Source organism: Macaca fascicularis, chromosome 2 (assembly GCF_037993035.2).
Source record: "Macaca fascicularis isolate 582-1 chromosome 2, T2T-MFA8v1.1".
NCBI lineage: Eukaryota > Metazoa > Chordata > Mammalia > Primates > Cercopithecidae > Macaca > Macaca fascicularis.
The window spans coordinates 121925828-121940405 of NC_088376.1; the positions used below are offsets into that span (position 1 = coordinate 121925828).

At 36.1% G+C, this 14578-nt stretch overlaps 1 protein-coding gene across 5 annotated transcripts in view; it reads right to left on the bottom strand.

The window, feature by feature from the left end:
• Positions 1–14578, bottom strand: part of CFAP20DC (CFAP20 domain containing) — a 304088-nt gene that overhangs the window by 70827 nt on the left and 218683 nt on the right. The window lies entirely within an intron of this gene.

Sequence of the window (14578 nt, forward strand, 5' to 3'; positions counted from 1 at the left end):
TGAGTGAATTGATGAATTTCATCATTGTAAACATAAATGACCAAATTTATTCAACTTGCAGTACGATTGAGAATGACTAGTATTGGTAAAAGCCATCAAATAAAATTTGAATGTAAGATGGGAACCTGTAAGGTCTGAAAGCCTGGAAGATCTCATAGCTCCAACCAAGGTGGATTCACTGTATATGTCATCTATCAGGTACTTTTTGAAACATACTACTACTATAGATCTTTAGATGGTAGTATAAATATTATTTCACAGTATAGGTGGAAATTGGCATATAGAATTTTCCCTTTCTTTCTGGCATAAACTAGATTTGACAACAAACATTAATTTCAACATTACTAAAATATTAGCATCACATACGAGCAGTGTGATTTACATCCAGAACTGCCATATAACTTAAAAGCAATTTGAACATTTTCTTATACATCTGGAAACACTGGTTGTACTAACAAGGATTTTTTTTTCCAAGACACCCTAGAATTTTTAAGATATTTATATCTCTACATACACTTTCTTGGAGGACTCTCTGGCTTCTTTTCTGCCTCATAGGAATGTAAAAAGTTAAAAAATATATAATTTTGAAAAAAATTCTTGGAGTTCCTATGACATTAAATGCTTTATAATAAAGCATTATTATCATCATAATTTGGGGTTTATAAAAGCTTGTTATCTGATAATGTGATGTGGAGACTTCCTAAAAAGTTGCCACTGGAAACTCAGTTAAATCCTTATAGTTCATGGCACAAGCAGCTTGGCACTGTGAGGAGCCATGCAATCTTTAATAGACATTTCATGAGCACTCAATATGCTTTCAGAGTTCTTGGGGGCAACATAGGTATCATAATAAGAAGAATAAAATTTATATCCCAATGAAAAATGCAAAAGTGAATAAGGAAACAAATAATTTAAATTCAAAAGAAGTAGTTGAGGGGACAATAAACACATACAAAGATGTTCAGCATCCTTGTTATTAGAGAAATACAAATCAAAACCACAATGAGATACCATTATACCCATTAGGATGGTTACAATAAAAAAGAGACAATAACAAGTGTTGGCAAGGATGTGGAGAAACTGAAACCCTCATACAGTATTGGCAGAAAAGTAAAATGGTGCAGCCACTTTGGAAAACAGTTTTGGCAGTTCCTCAAAATGTTAAACAGGTGAGTTACCATGTGACCCAGCAATTCACTTCTAACCTTATACCAAGAAAACTGAAAACATATGTTCACACAAAACTTACACACAAATGTTCACAGAAACATTATCCATAATAGCCAAAAAGTGAAAACAACCAAATATCTATCAACTGAGGAATGGATTTTTGTTTATTCACATAATGGAATATTATTCAGCCTAAAGAGTAATGAAGGGCTGGATGAACTTTGAAAATATTATGCTATTTGAAAGAAGCCAGGCACAAAAGACCACATATTGTGTGATTTACTTTATATGAAATGTCCAGAATAGGCAAATTCACAGAGACAGAAAGTAGATTAGAGGATGGCTGGGCTGAAGGAAAGGGAAACGGGAAGTGACTGCTAGTGGGTATATGCTTTCTTTTTGGAGTGATGAAAATGTTCTGAAATTAGGTCAAAATGATGGTTACAGAATCTTGTGAATATACTAAGAACTCCTGAATTTCTTACTTTAAAAGAGTGAATTTTATTGCATACAAATTATATTTCAATTAAAAAAAGCAGCTTGGTAATCAGATGTGAACATGAGAATACCAGCTGCTTGATTTTAGCTGCAGCAGTGAACAAGTAACTTGCTGTTCTTCAGTTTTTTGGTCAAGAAGTGGGATTAAGCGTTCTAATGTGTCACACGGGTATGTTAGTTGGCTCATCATTGCCAATACATACTTTTACAATGAAAAAGACATTTTATTTTAATTTTCACAATTTTTCTTAAGAAGAAAGCCTTAATATGTACTTCATATGATTAAATCTTTCGTTTGATTTACTTATTTAATCCACAAGGCTGTACTGTGCCTGAAGAACAACCCTGGGTTCTAGGAGAGAAGAATAAGAGGGGATGTGGCAGTGATTAAGCCAGACAAATCTAAGCCTGGGCCCTAGTTCCACCAATTGCCAGCTATAAATGACTAGGAAAATTACCTAACCTCTCTATGCATCAAATTCTTCATCATGGGGACCACAGTACATACCTCACAGGATTTTTGGTGAACTAAATGAAATAATATTACATCGAATGCTTAGTAGAGGCACCTGACAAACAAATATACTAGGGAGTCTCCAAATGTATTATTTGTGTATTATTTGTACTTTTAATGGAAAATGTTTGAATGTGTACTTTGTAATATATGTTTATTTATGAATTAAATATATGTATGACTATTTTAAAATCATATGTAGAGTACAAAACATACACAAAAATGGAATTAAAATGCTTAGGATTAAAAAGACAAAATTATTTTCAATTTTTCTTCCTGAATCTGAATGGGTTGTCTTTGGTACACACTTTTAGGGATGAGCACAGCCCTCTTAAGAGACCACTGAGTTGGCAGTCAATACATACAGTCCCTGTTATTATTATTTTTTCTGCTCATTTTCTCTGTCCCCCTTCTTCCAGTCTTTCATTCATTCTGTAATATGCTAGGAACTGGGAGCATAAAGAAAACAAGACATACTTCTGTCCTCATAGAGTTCACAGTCTACAAAGGGAGACTTGAGAGGTATTATATAACTGGAATTCTAATGTACTGTGAGAAATACAACAACAGAGGTATGAGTAAGATGTCTGCGGAATGCAGCACAGATGTGACTAACCGCCCAGTGGAATTATAGAAAATCTCACAGAAGTCTAAGGTGGCATTTGAGAGTAATTAAATTTGTTAACAAATGGAGTTAGTGGCCTTCAGAAGGACTCCCACCACTGGCAGGCAGTATTGAAGCTGAGGCTGAAGGAATAGGTAGCTGGGATATTCCCTATATTCCACTGCAATAATGGAAATAGATTGATTCATTAATTTATTCTGTAGAAACTTACTGAGACCCTATTATGTGCCAGGCACTGTTGATCTATATTTGCTTAAAACTCTGCATTTCCATGATTTTATTTCATACAACAGCAAAATGTATTCTGACAACACCTTGGAAGGGGCAGCCAAAATCCAGTAGAGAGAAGAAAGCAACTTTCCCCAGCATCACTAATAAAGCAACTGGTGGTGGAGTCAGGTAATTAACTTAGTCTTTCGAAATGTTTTTGATTTGCAATCTCTTAAATCATTTCAAAATCACCAGAAAGGCTAAATCATTTATTCGTTATTTTTAAAAAGCTTTGCAATAAAGTCTTTGCATTAAAGTGGACTCCAGCACAAGATGTTATCTAACTAAATTACACCACTGCTGAGAGGCAAAGTGGCTTATGTAATACTATCTCTGAAAGGCTCAAAATGTTATGTATAACTCAATTTCATCTCAAAATATCCTTGTAGGAAAGAGGGGAGACATTATCAATCAGATTTGTCCTGGGAACGAGGCAATGGTCTGAAGGCTATACACAATTCAGCTGTGCTCAGATTCGCAGGCCAGTCCTTCGCTCTCCAAGCCATTCAAGTCATTCGTTTTCACTGATCTTTCTCTAGACATTATTGGGAGCCTAAACCAGTGAAGTTACAAAGACGATTAAGATATGGCCTTGCTTTCATACACCCTACATCTATCAGGGCAATTGAGAGCTATAAAGAAGGAATTCCAAAATAAGGTAGTATATGTTGAGGTATAGTATTAATGATCACATAGGTCCTTGATAATGATTAAAAGGAAAACTGATAACTCCAGCAAAAACATAAAACATATCAAACAGAAACAACCTTTCAACTTGATGCCCTTCTCCCAATCTATTCCTTAAGCTGCTAGGACAGAATAGTTTAATCAATCAAATATCTGATGATAGAAGTTTGGGAGCCTCAGATAGGAACCAGTTCTGCTAAACGTTGGGTGACACAAGGCTAAATCTACAGTGGAGGTGTGGAGAAAAATGAGACATGGCCATGGGATAAGATCAGACCAAGAACCTCACTCTGTTCTTTATGGGTTGAAGAGGAAGAAAATTGGGAGAAAGCTGGGATGTTACTTTTTTTCTGGAGCCTATAAAATCTGTGAGACTCTTTCAGTATCGGGCTTGCATTGTGACAGTGCCTGATAGTCATGGCCCAGGAGACATGATGTTGCAAAAACTTTTAATACAAGGACTATCAAACAATATCCACCTTTGTATTTTTAAAAAATTATTCCCAGTGTAACTTTTAAAAAAAGCACTACTACAAAGGAAATGGTGGCTTAACTTAGGATATATTATTAAAAACAACATAAGAGAAGGGAGATATACAAAATGGTCTGGCATTTCAGAAAAGAGAAAGACCATTTTGTGGAGGATCAGTTAAACCTTCATAAAGGATGGAGGAGATGGTCCCTAAGAAGGGGCTTGAAGGAGAAGGAGGGCAATATGGCAGCAAGTTCCAACCATCAGGCAGAAAAACAGGGGGCAACCTGGAAGTAGGGAGCTTGTGTTCATATCAAATAATTAAATAGACTATCAAGTAATACTTATACATTACTGTTCCAGCAATGAAGTCAGTAACACTGTTCCAAAGCACCAAGGATAAGAATACCTATAATTTATTCTAAACCTTAAGAGACCAAATGGCTTCCCTTTCCCTGCCCAAGTTTTATTAAAAGTCTAAGATTCTACCAAAAGATATATTCTTAATAGCTTCCAAATGGAAATTGCCCACGTGCCCATCAACAGTAGAACGGATACAAAAAGGATGATACAATCACACAGCGGAACACAATACAGTAGTGAAATGAGTGATGTATTGAATCTCATGAACAAAATGCTAAGTGAGAGAAGCCAGACACAAAAGAGTACATATTGGTAAAATCAAACATGGGGATAATTAGTTGTGAGGAAGGAATAGTGACAGGGAGGGAGCACAATGGGGCTTCTGGGGTGCTGGTCTTGCTCTTTCTTGATCCAGAAGATGGTTACATGGGTGTGTTCAGTTTGTGAAAACTCATCAACATATAGGCTTATAATATGCACACTTCTCTCCAATCAACAACAAAGTCTAAGGCTCACTTGTGAATCACTGGAAAATTCAATCTAAACAGTCTCAGCAGGGGCAAAAAAAGCATTTTGTAAATGCACCTGGGAGCCAGTATCACTGGTGGTTTGAAATTTATATTTATTAAAACTTTATAGCTGTCATTAGAAAGTTCTGGAAGATGTTTTTGGACCCCAACACGACAGTAGGAAAAGTACTAGAAGTCCGTTTTCCAAAGCTAATTTTAAACTTTAACTGCCATTTGAATTTGAGGATTAATCTCCTCTCTATTGCTATTTGCAGACAGTGTTTAATCTCCACAGTGACATTTTAAATAATAGGTGATGGTAAATTAATGTTCCAGGGCATCTCTTCACTAGCATTCCTGAAAATTTGTTTCAGATTCTTGAGCTAGGCATCACACCCAAGAGTTTAACCTGATTCATTGGGGATGTAGGCCCAATAACAAAAGGAATGGAGAGAAGACAGTAGCCACAAGCACAAGCTGTAAGTGACACATATTTGTGCACATAGTTCATTCACAATGTATGGTAGCTTTTAGCACACGTCTCTACCATGCAAAAGAGTAAATTAAAACTTAAAGACCAAGCCACAGCACAACTTGAAAAATTTTACTAAATTTAAGGGATGCTATATTGAGTTACATAGCAGGAATCAGGGGTTAGGCCATAACCAGCTGGTCAGAATCTAGATCGTGTGCTATGTTCATGGCAGGCACATGGACCTAGGCATAACCAGACTTGATGCTGCCTTTGAATTATCTGTCATAAGCATTTTAGAATGTGACCCTGAAGACATTTCATAAGCCTGGCTCAACTCATACTTCATTAACTATGCACATCACTCACTTAAGAATGTCTCAGGTAGAGGATTCTTGGGTAATTAAATCAACTGGTGGCAAAATTCCTTGTAAAGAGATAGATAAGTTTCCATCTCACACATCTCTCTCTTCTTTGGGGAGGAACATGCATGAAAGGTTTTGTAAAAAGTATTTTTATATTGATGTGCTATATTTATATAGAATAACCTTTTACTCTATGACCTAAATAGAAATATACTTCCATACATTTTGCTGTGATAGCTTGCTAATTTTCAGAAAGAATTCTCTGACAAATAGAACTGAACTCTTCTTACTAACCTTAAAGTGAATTGAAAAACAAATTTTAATTTTCCCACACCTATCTTCTGAGTTCAGGGTACGTTTCAAGCTTAACAATGAACTATACACTAGAAGGAATATAGTAAAATCAAATTGAATAGGTTTCATACTATATTCAAGGATATGCCATCTATGGGGCATATCCTTGTAGCCTTGTACATGGGACAAGCATAGTAGCCATTCAATAAATAGTAGTTTAAGATATTATTTAAAGAACCAGCAGGAAAATTATTACTGAGACTGTTTACAGAAATGAAAATAGAGGAGGTAAGCCAACTGATATGTCTGGAGTGGGAAGAAGATAACTTTAAGTAAGCTTGAACTGTTTTAGAATGTAAAGCTTTGGTTGAATAATGACAGATATACCAACATTTGTGTGTGCTTTTGCATATTAAAATACTTTAAAGCATAAAGTGGCAAGAGAAGTTAAGTTGTCACATGATCATGGAATTTTTTTCAGTGGCCTCTAATTGGGGGTAGCAGCCCATTGTGGTGGAAGGTGCCCTGGCTTTTCTGTCCCTAACTCCTGGATTTGACACTGCTTTGTCACAATCTAGACAACAGTGAGGTGGAGTCTTTCTGCTTCCTTGTCTGTCAAACAGGAACAATAAGGCCTCTTGTGAGGGTTGGAGATAAAGACGAGATAAAGTAAGGAGCACCTTGTAGAAGGCCTGGCATATGGGAGATACCTCAAACCATTAAAGTCACATAAAAGCTTCTGAGTCAAGGACTTCAGATCTCAGTGCTTTTAGGAAATACACTCAGCTTAGTACCTTTTCCATGAAGAGGTGAATACGACTTGCTCCTATTTAAAACCTGGAAAACCAAGACAGCAGAGAAGATAAATGTCTTCAATAAACATTTGATGAGTAGGATGCTAACCTTAGCACTAGAATATTAAAGAATTGACAGTGAACCATCATAGTGTTGGCTAAACAGCCAACTCATACTTCTGATAGCACCTTAATGTCTGTCAATTCTTTCTAACTACAATTTCTGAAACTTTTGAGAACTTGAAATTTCTCCTCTTCATTAGAATAATGGGCGCATTCTTTGCATACCAAGCTGCTCAGAAATGGAGATATCAAAATGTCTTAGTGACTTCTGCTATTCCATACCATTACCCAAAACTTGAACCATAATTCCATTTTACTTATTTAAAAATACTTCTACTCCACACCGTTTTGCCTTTGCAACCATTACATTAAACATTAGCTACAAAGAAAATGAAAGAAACAAACCGTTCTGTAGCACAGCAAGGCTTCAGTCTGAAAAATATTTAAAAAGAAAGCAGACGGATAGGAACAAGTTACACCTGGAAAATTTCTATGCCTAATTCAAATACTTTTACTGGTAGTGGAAATGTTATTTAATCACCAAATTCTGCAGTTTCAGCAATATCCCCAGCAGTGCACTGACAGACAAAACTGAGATAAGGACCTTGTCTTTTCTGAGACAAGAAATGAGTGCAGTTTTGACAAAACATCAAATATCAGACTGTTTTCCAAAAGCTATTGGTAGGAGTGTCCCACTTAGTAAAGGAAACATTGTCACCATGGTTAGCATTACGGTTTATGAACTGCTACTAGTTCTGCCCAAATTCAATTCAAGACCTCAAGCAGGAAGCTACACATCTGCAACTTAGCTGTGTGAACAAGGTAGACACACAGAGGGTGGCCTCTGGGGAATGATCAGAGAGACACTGCTTCCTGCTTATAAATAAATATTTTTCTCTCTTTAGGGTATCCCTGAGAACATGCCAATATGTTACCTGGCAGAAGGCACACAGAAATTCACTCTGTTAGCACTTGATTCAACTATAAATAGCGAGCAGGAAGCACACAACCACAGAGCCACCACCCTTACAGAACAGTATCTGTAATTAATTTATGGAATTTTATGAATTTGAAAAGGTTTCATTTGCTTTAGAATGCCAGTCATACTGGTTTATATTTCTGCCTAACCACTCAGCAAAAGGTAGAAGAAAGTACACTTCAGATTAGGGGCTAGGTGTTCTACATGTGCTATCTAATTTTACACTCAAAACAACCCTGTGGGACAGGTATTATTTTCTCCATTTTATAGATGAGGTAACTGAGGCTCAAGGACATTAAGAAATGTGTCCAAGGTTGCATAGATAAGAAAGAACAAAGCCAGGACTCAACTCCAGGCCTGTCTGATTCCAGCTGGTGCTCTGAGCCATGGTGTCCACTGCTTTTGACTTTTCAGTCATGGAGAATGAAAATGTAGATAGCTTTGACAGAGGGTTCTGTTTGGGGAAGGCTGTTTATCAAGTGACCCAGGGCAGCATGAGGCCAGTGGGCACATGTGGTAGAAACTGCTAAAGGAGGGAGAACCACCCCTAAGTGAACCTGCACTGTTGGCCAGGGCAATGAACATATGTCTAACACACAGGGTGACCTGACTCTGAAACAGGCATTTTGAAATAATGCAATGTTGTTGTAGCTGAAGGGAGAGAAGGGTCAGAAAGACATTTATGGATTCTTCAAACAATGGGGTATTGTTGGAAAAACAGTTGCAAATGGCCAATTTGAGTGGCAAATGGGAAGAGAGACAGATGGCTTCAACAAAGAGTATTATATACCCTAGAAAAGGCAGAATTTTATATAATGAAACAATGCTTTAAAAATACTAAAATAATTTACAAATTCATTTTTTCTCTAAGTTTATAGAGCACAAATTGCAGAGACTTTTATTACTTTAAAAAATGTGATGATAGATTTTCTCCAATACTGAGTTCAAGTATATCAGGGCAGAAATGAAACTAATTCTTTTACATTATCCAAAGGAAATAGCTTGATAATTAAAGGGAAAAATGTTCTCACACTATTCTATGGCCTAAAATATATTCAAAAGTGTCCTTCCATAATTCAGTTTTGATTTTCAAAAATGGAGATGTGAAGGTTAAAGTCAAAAGTTACATGGCTCATTTTACAATTCTTTTCCTATTAAGAGTCATGTCTCTTTTTTTCCTAAAGAGAATACCTGAATTTATAATTGGTAGCATATTTGGTCTTTCTTATGAAACTAAGCATTCTTCAGTAAGCTCAAACGTTTTCTGGAGCTACAAAGCCTGTTACATAAGTCTTTTGTTTGTTTGTTTAAAGAAACACATAATGACATTTGCCAGTTTAAAATGATTCGTTCAAAATTGTTTGAATACAGTTATACGTGGGAAAAAGTTTAATTACCAGCTATCTACATGGTTGCAATATTACCCAGAGGGTTGTACTTCTTTCTTAATTAAAAATATTTGAACCTAATAATAGATAACTCTATTAAAATATGAATAAAACATTGCAAGAACAAGTTTACCAAGCAGTTAGCAAATCATTTTCAGTAAGCATTCCTTAAGAATTACTAGTACTCTTCCATATCACGGGATTAGGACAGTTCTCTTGTATCTCCTTTTGTAAGAGTCTTGTTTTCCTTTGTCTTCAAGTTGCTTCACATTGGCACTTTGCAAGAGCACAGATTTTCAATGGGATGTCTACTTACAATTCCTGATTGCAGTACCTTGATTGCTAAGTTGATGGCTAAGTTCCTTCCACGGTCTTTCACAGTACTTATCATGGTTTATAATTAATTCACGAACAATTTGTTTATGTCTCCCTCCCAACAGACATGAGGAAAGAGGCCTTATCTGTCTTAGTCAACTGTTACATGTCTAGCACCTGGGAGAATATCTGGCCTGGTAGGTGCTCAATAGAAAAGGAGATGTTCTTACTTATCCAGAAGTAGAGCCAAAAGAGCTGTATTCCATCATCTAGAGGGCCTTTATTTTAGAGACACAGCTTAGGTGATAGAAATCACCAACATGTTAGTGCTCTAAATATATGAACTACAATGCTAGCCAGCAAAGATGATTTTGTACCTACATTCATAGTAATATTAGAAAGACTTCTAGCCCCACAATCTTTCTCAAAATTTTCTTCTTGCATCAAGGACATTTCCTATGACTCACACTAATAGTATCCTTCTAGGCCTGACTGGACTTATGATGTCTGTGTTAGAGTTCAATACCAGAGCTACAATAGTCAAAGCATTAAATCTTAACTACCATGAAATAAAGAAAAACTTCCATTCAAATTAAGTCCATTTGTGGGGGAAATCAGGCAAGAAAAAAGAAATAACAGGCATCCAGACTGGAAAGGAAGAAGTAACCTATCTCTATTTGCAATGACATGATCTTGCATATAGACACACCACATGAAATTAAAAAAAAAAAAAAACTACTAGAAGTAATAAATTCACCAAGGTTTCAAGATACAAAATCAACATACAAAAATCAATTGTATTTCTATACATTAGCAATGAACAAATCAAAATAAAATTAAGAAAACAATTCCATTCACCATAGCATCAAAAAGAATAAAACACTTAGAAATAAAAGATGGCAATATTTCCCAAACTGATCTACAGATTCAGTGCAATCCTTACCAAAATCCCAGCTGCCTTTTTCACAGAAATTGACAAGGTGATCCTCAAATTCATGTGGAAATGCAAGGGACCCAGCATAGCAAAAACAATGAAGAAAAGAAAGAGCAAAGTGGAAGGATTCACATTTCTTGATTTCAAAGCTTACTATAGAGCTACAGTAATCAAGACAGTGTGGTATTGGCATATGAATAGGTATATAGATCAATGGAATAGAATTGGGAGACCAGAAAAACAATTCTTACATGCACGGTCAATTTAATGGGGAAAACATAGTCATTTCAAAAAATGGTTCTGGGACAACTGGATATTTATGCAAAAAAAAGAAAAAAAAATAGGTGGACCCATCCCCCAACACCACATATGAAAAATTAGATCAAAATAGATCATAGAAATAAACTTAAAAGCTAAAGTTATAAAATGCTTAGAAGAAAACACAGGAATAAATCTTTGTGGCCTTGGATTAGGCAGTTGTTTCATAGCTACAATACCAAGTGCACAAGCAACAGAAGAAAAAAAAATAGGTAAACTGAATTTCATCAAAATTAAAAACTTTTGTGCTTCAAAAGACATCATAAAGAAATGCATAGAAAACCCACAGAATAAAAGAAAATACCTGCAAATCATATATCTAATAAGGGACTTTTATCTAAAATAAATATAAAGAACTCCTACAACTGAACAATAAAAAGACAACCCAATTTAAAAATAGGCAAAGGATTTGAATATGCATTTCTCCAAAAGAGATATGCAAATGGCTAATGAGCACATGAGAAGATGCTCAACATCATTAGTCATGAGGGAAATGGATATCAAAATTACAGTAAGATACCACTTCACACCCACTAGAAAGGCCTTAATGTAAAAAAGAGACAAGAAACATTGACTAGGACATGGAGACACTGGAACCCTTGTGCATTCCTGGTTGGAATGTAAAATGGTGCAGCTGCTTTGGAGAAAGTTTGGCATTTCCTCAAAAGTTAAACATAGAGTTCCATATGACCCAGAAATTCCACTCCTAGGTGTATATACTCAAGAGTATTGAAAACATATACCCAGGTGAAAACTTGCACACAAATGTTCATAACAGTATCATTCATAACTGCCAAAAAGTAGACACCACTCAGATGTCCATCAACTGATAAATGAATAAACAAATACGGCATATCCATACCATGGGTTCAGGTGTAAAAAGGAATGAAGTGATGCAACATGGATGAACCTTGAAAACAGTATGCTAAATGAAAGCGGTCATACACAAAAGGCCACATATTATATGATTCTATTTATATGAAATGTCCAGAATAGGCAAATCCATACAGACAAAAAATAAATTAGTGGTTGTCAAGAGTTTATGGGGAGGAGTAATGGGGAGTAACTACTACTGGGTATGGGGCTTCTTTTGGGATGCTGAAAATGATCTAAAATTAGATAGTGGTGATGGTTGCACAATTCTGTGAACACACTAAAAACCAGTGAATTGTACACTTTAAGAGGATGAATTCTATGTTGTGTGAATTTAGTCTCAATAAAGTAGTTATTTTTAAAAAGTCACCCCATGGGTCTCTGGGATCTGGGGAAAAATCCCTTTGTGAGTTAGTAAGCATACAGCACTCTGAGGAAACTCATTTTCATAGATTCTTAGCTGCAAATACCAAGTGGAGAAAATGCTGTTGTCTAAAAGGTGTCTATGGAAGAACACTCCATTCTCATTGTAAATTTGCTTTGAAATGAGGCGCACTGCTTTATGACTTCAATTATTTTGTATCCTGTTAAACTAAGATGATCACATTCACAAATGTGAGCCATAGATGGTAATGATCATGTGGGCCGAGATACAACTTTTTTTTTTTTTTTTTTTTTTTTTTTGGGACAAGGTCTTGCCTGTCATCCAGGCTGGAGTGTAGTGGTGTGATCATGGCTCAGTGCAGCCTTGAACTCCCGGGCTCAAAAATTCCTCCTATCTCAGCCTTCCAAGTAGCTGGGACTACAGGTGCATATCATCATGTGAAAAAAAATTTTTTTTCTTTATTTTTTTTTTTTGTAGAGAAGAGGTCTTACTCTGTTGACCAGGCTGTCTCCAACTCCTGGGCTCCAGTGATCCTCCTGCCTCAGCTGCCCAAAGTGCTGGGATTACAGGTGTCAGCCACCACACCTAGCTGAGACACAACATTTTATTGGTCTGAGTTTTGATACTGAGTTCAAACTTCTCTGCACGTATGGGAAACAAGGCCTTTATACCTTTAACCCCTCAAAGATTAAGTTCCTTCCCCTTCTTCATCCCTTTGAAATGATTGCTCTGAGTCAGTCTCCTTAATGTAAAAAGGAATGAGTATTCTCATAGTGTTCTTTTGAGGAAGAAGAGACATACCAGGCTTGTGCTTTGTGGGTTCTGGAAACTGTCTTATCAGAAAAGCCTCTTAAATGAAGATAACAGGTGAGAGTAAGTCCCTGGCTCTTCCTCCAAACTTTGGTCTCTTTGTTCCTTTTATTATTTCCTGGTATTATTAGAGAGAACTATTTTTTAGGTAGTGTACTTTGTTGAGTACTTCAAGTTCATTTGTGCCTGAAGTTTCCAAACTTATCTTTGTGCACTGGTTCTACTTCTAAAGAAAAAATAAAAAGATCGAAAATCATTAAGTTTTTGGATATACAGGATGACAGACTCTATCTAATAGAAGGTAGCGGACAAGAAATTAGGGAGGAACCTAAGTGGAATGCTTCTCAAAGACTTGCTTTGTTTCTGTTTTTGGCAGCCCAGTATTGGCTGCAGTCAAGTGAAACAGTACCATAGAATAAATCTATAAGGCTAGTCTATTAGCTACACTCAAATTCATTAGCATAACCAAAGGAAAAAAATTACAATTAGGTGGAGCAAGAACGTTTGTTTTACAAAAGTTTTCAAAAATGAAAAACATGCAAAAAATTACTGACAACTTTCATCCTAAATCACCACAAAGCAAATACATTTTCACTAGATTAAGTGATTTACTATTTTCTCATGTACACAAACACATACAAAGACAAGCGCACACATGCATGTGATCGAAAAAGAGGAACACATTTCAGTTCTATCTTTGGATGTTTCTTGACAGAGGCATCAGTTCTACAAGACTTAACCCATGTTTATGCCGCATAGCAGGCTGGATATGGGCAACAGTTCTAGAGTCAGTATCTAGATTCAAGTTGTCCCTCCTCAACTAACTAGCTGTTGTCCTTGAACAAACTGCATAACCATTCTAAACTTAAGTTTCCTCATCTGAAAATGATGTGCGAATAATGGCAGCCCTTATCTTGCAGGGTTGCTGTGAGGATTAAGTGGAGTACTTCATGGAACAGGGCTTGGCACAGTGACTGGCACATGATCAATGTTCACAAAATATTAGCCACTTCTATTTTGCTGATGATAGTGATGAATATATCTACTACCTATGCCAGGTAACAATTAATCCACTCTAACTTGCTTAGAACATAATTGAACCAAAACTTTACAATGCAACACCCACAGAATATTTAGGACATGAAACATAAAGAAAATCTTTAATGTTTTAAAAAATGGAATATACATGTCCTTTGTTCTGCATAGCCTCATTTGTTTTCTAGTTTCTAAGTGCAGCTTATAGGGGAATTGAAGGAAGAAAAGTACTAATATAGGAAGGAAAAACTCAATCTGATGGACACGAATACAGCCACCAAACTAGCTGAGGGATTTATTCGATGACACTGCTTTACTGTTAACCTTCACTCATATCATTTATTATTTGGGGAACTGCTGTAGAGAGACCAGAAAGTGAATAGAATAATGATGTTTTTACGGCTCCTAATGTAGATTGTTATTGAAAATTTGTCAATTTTACTGG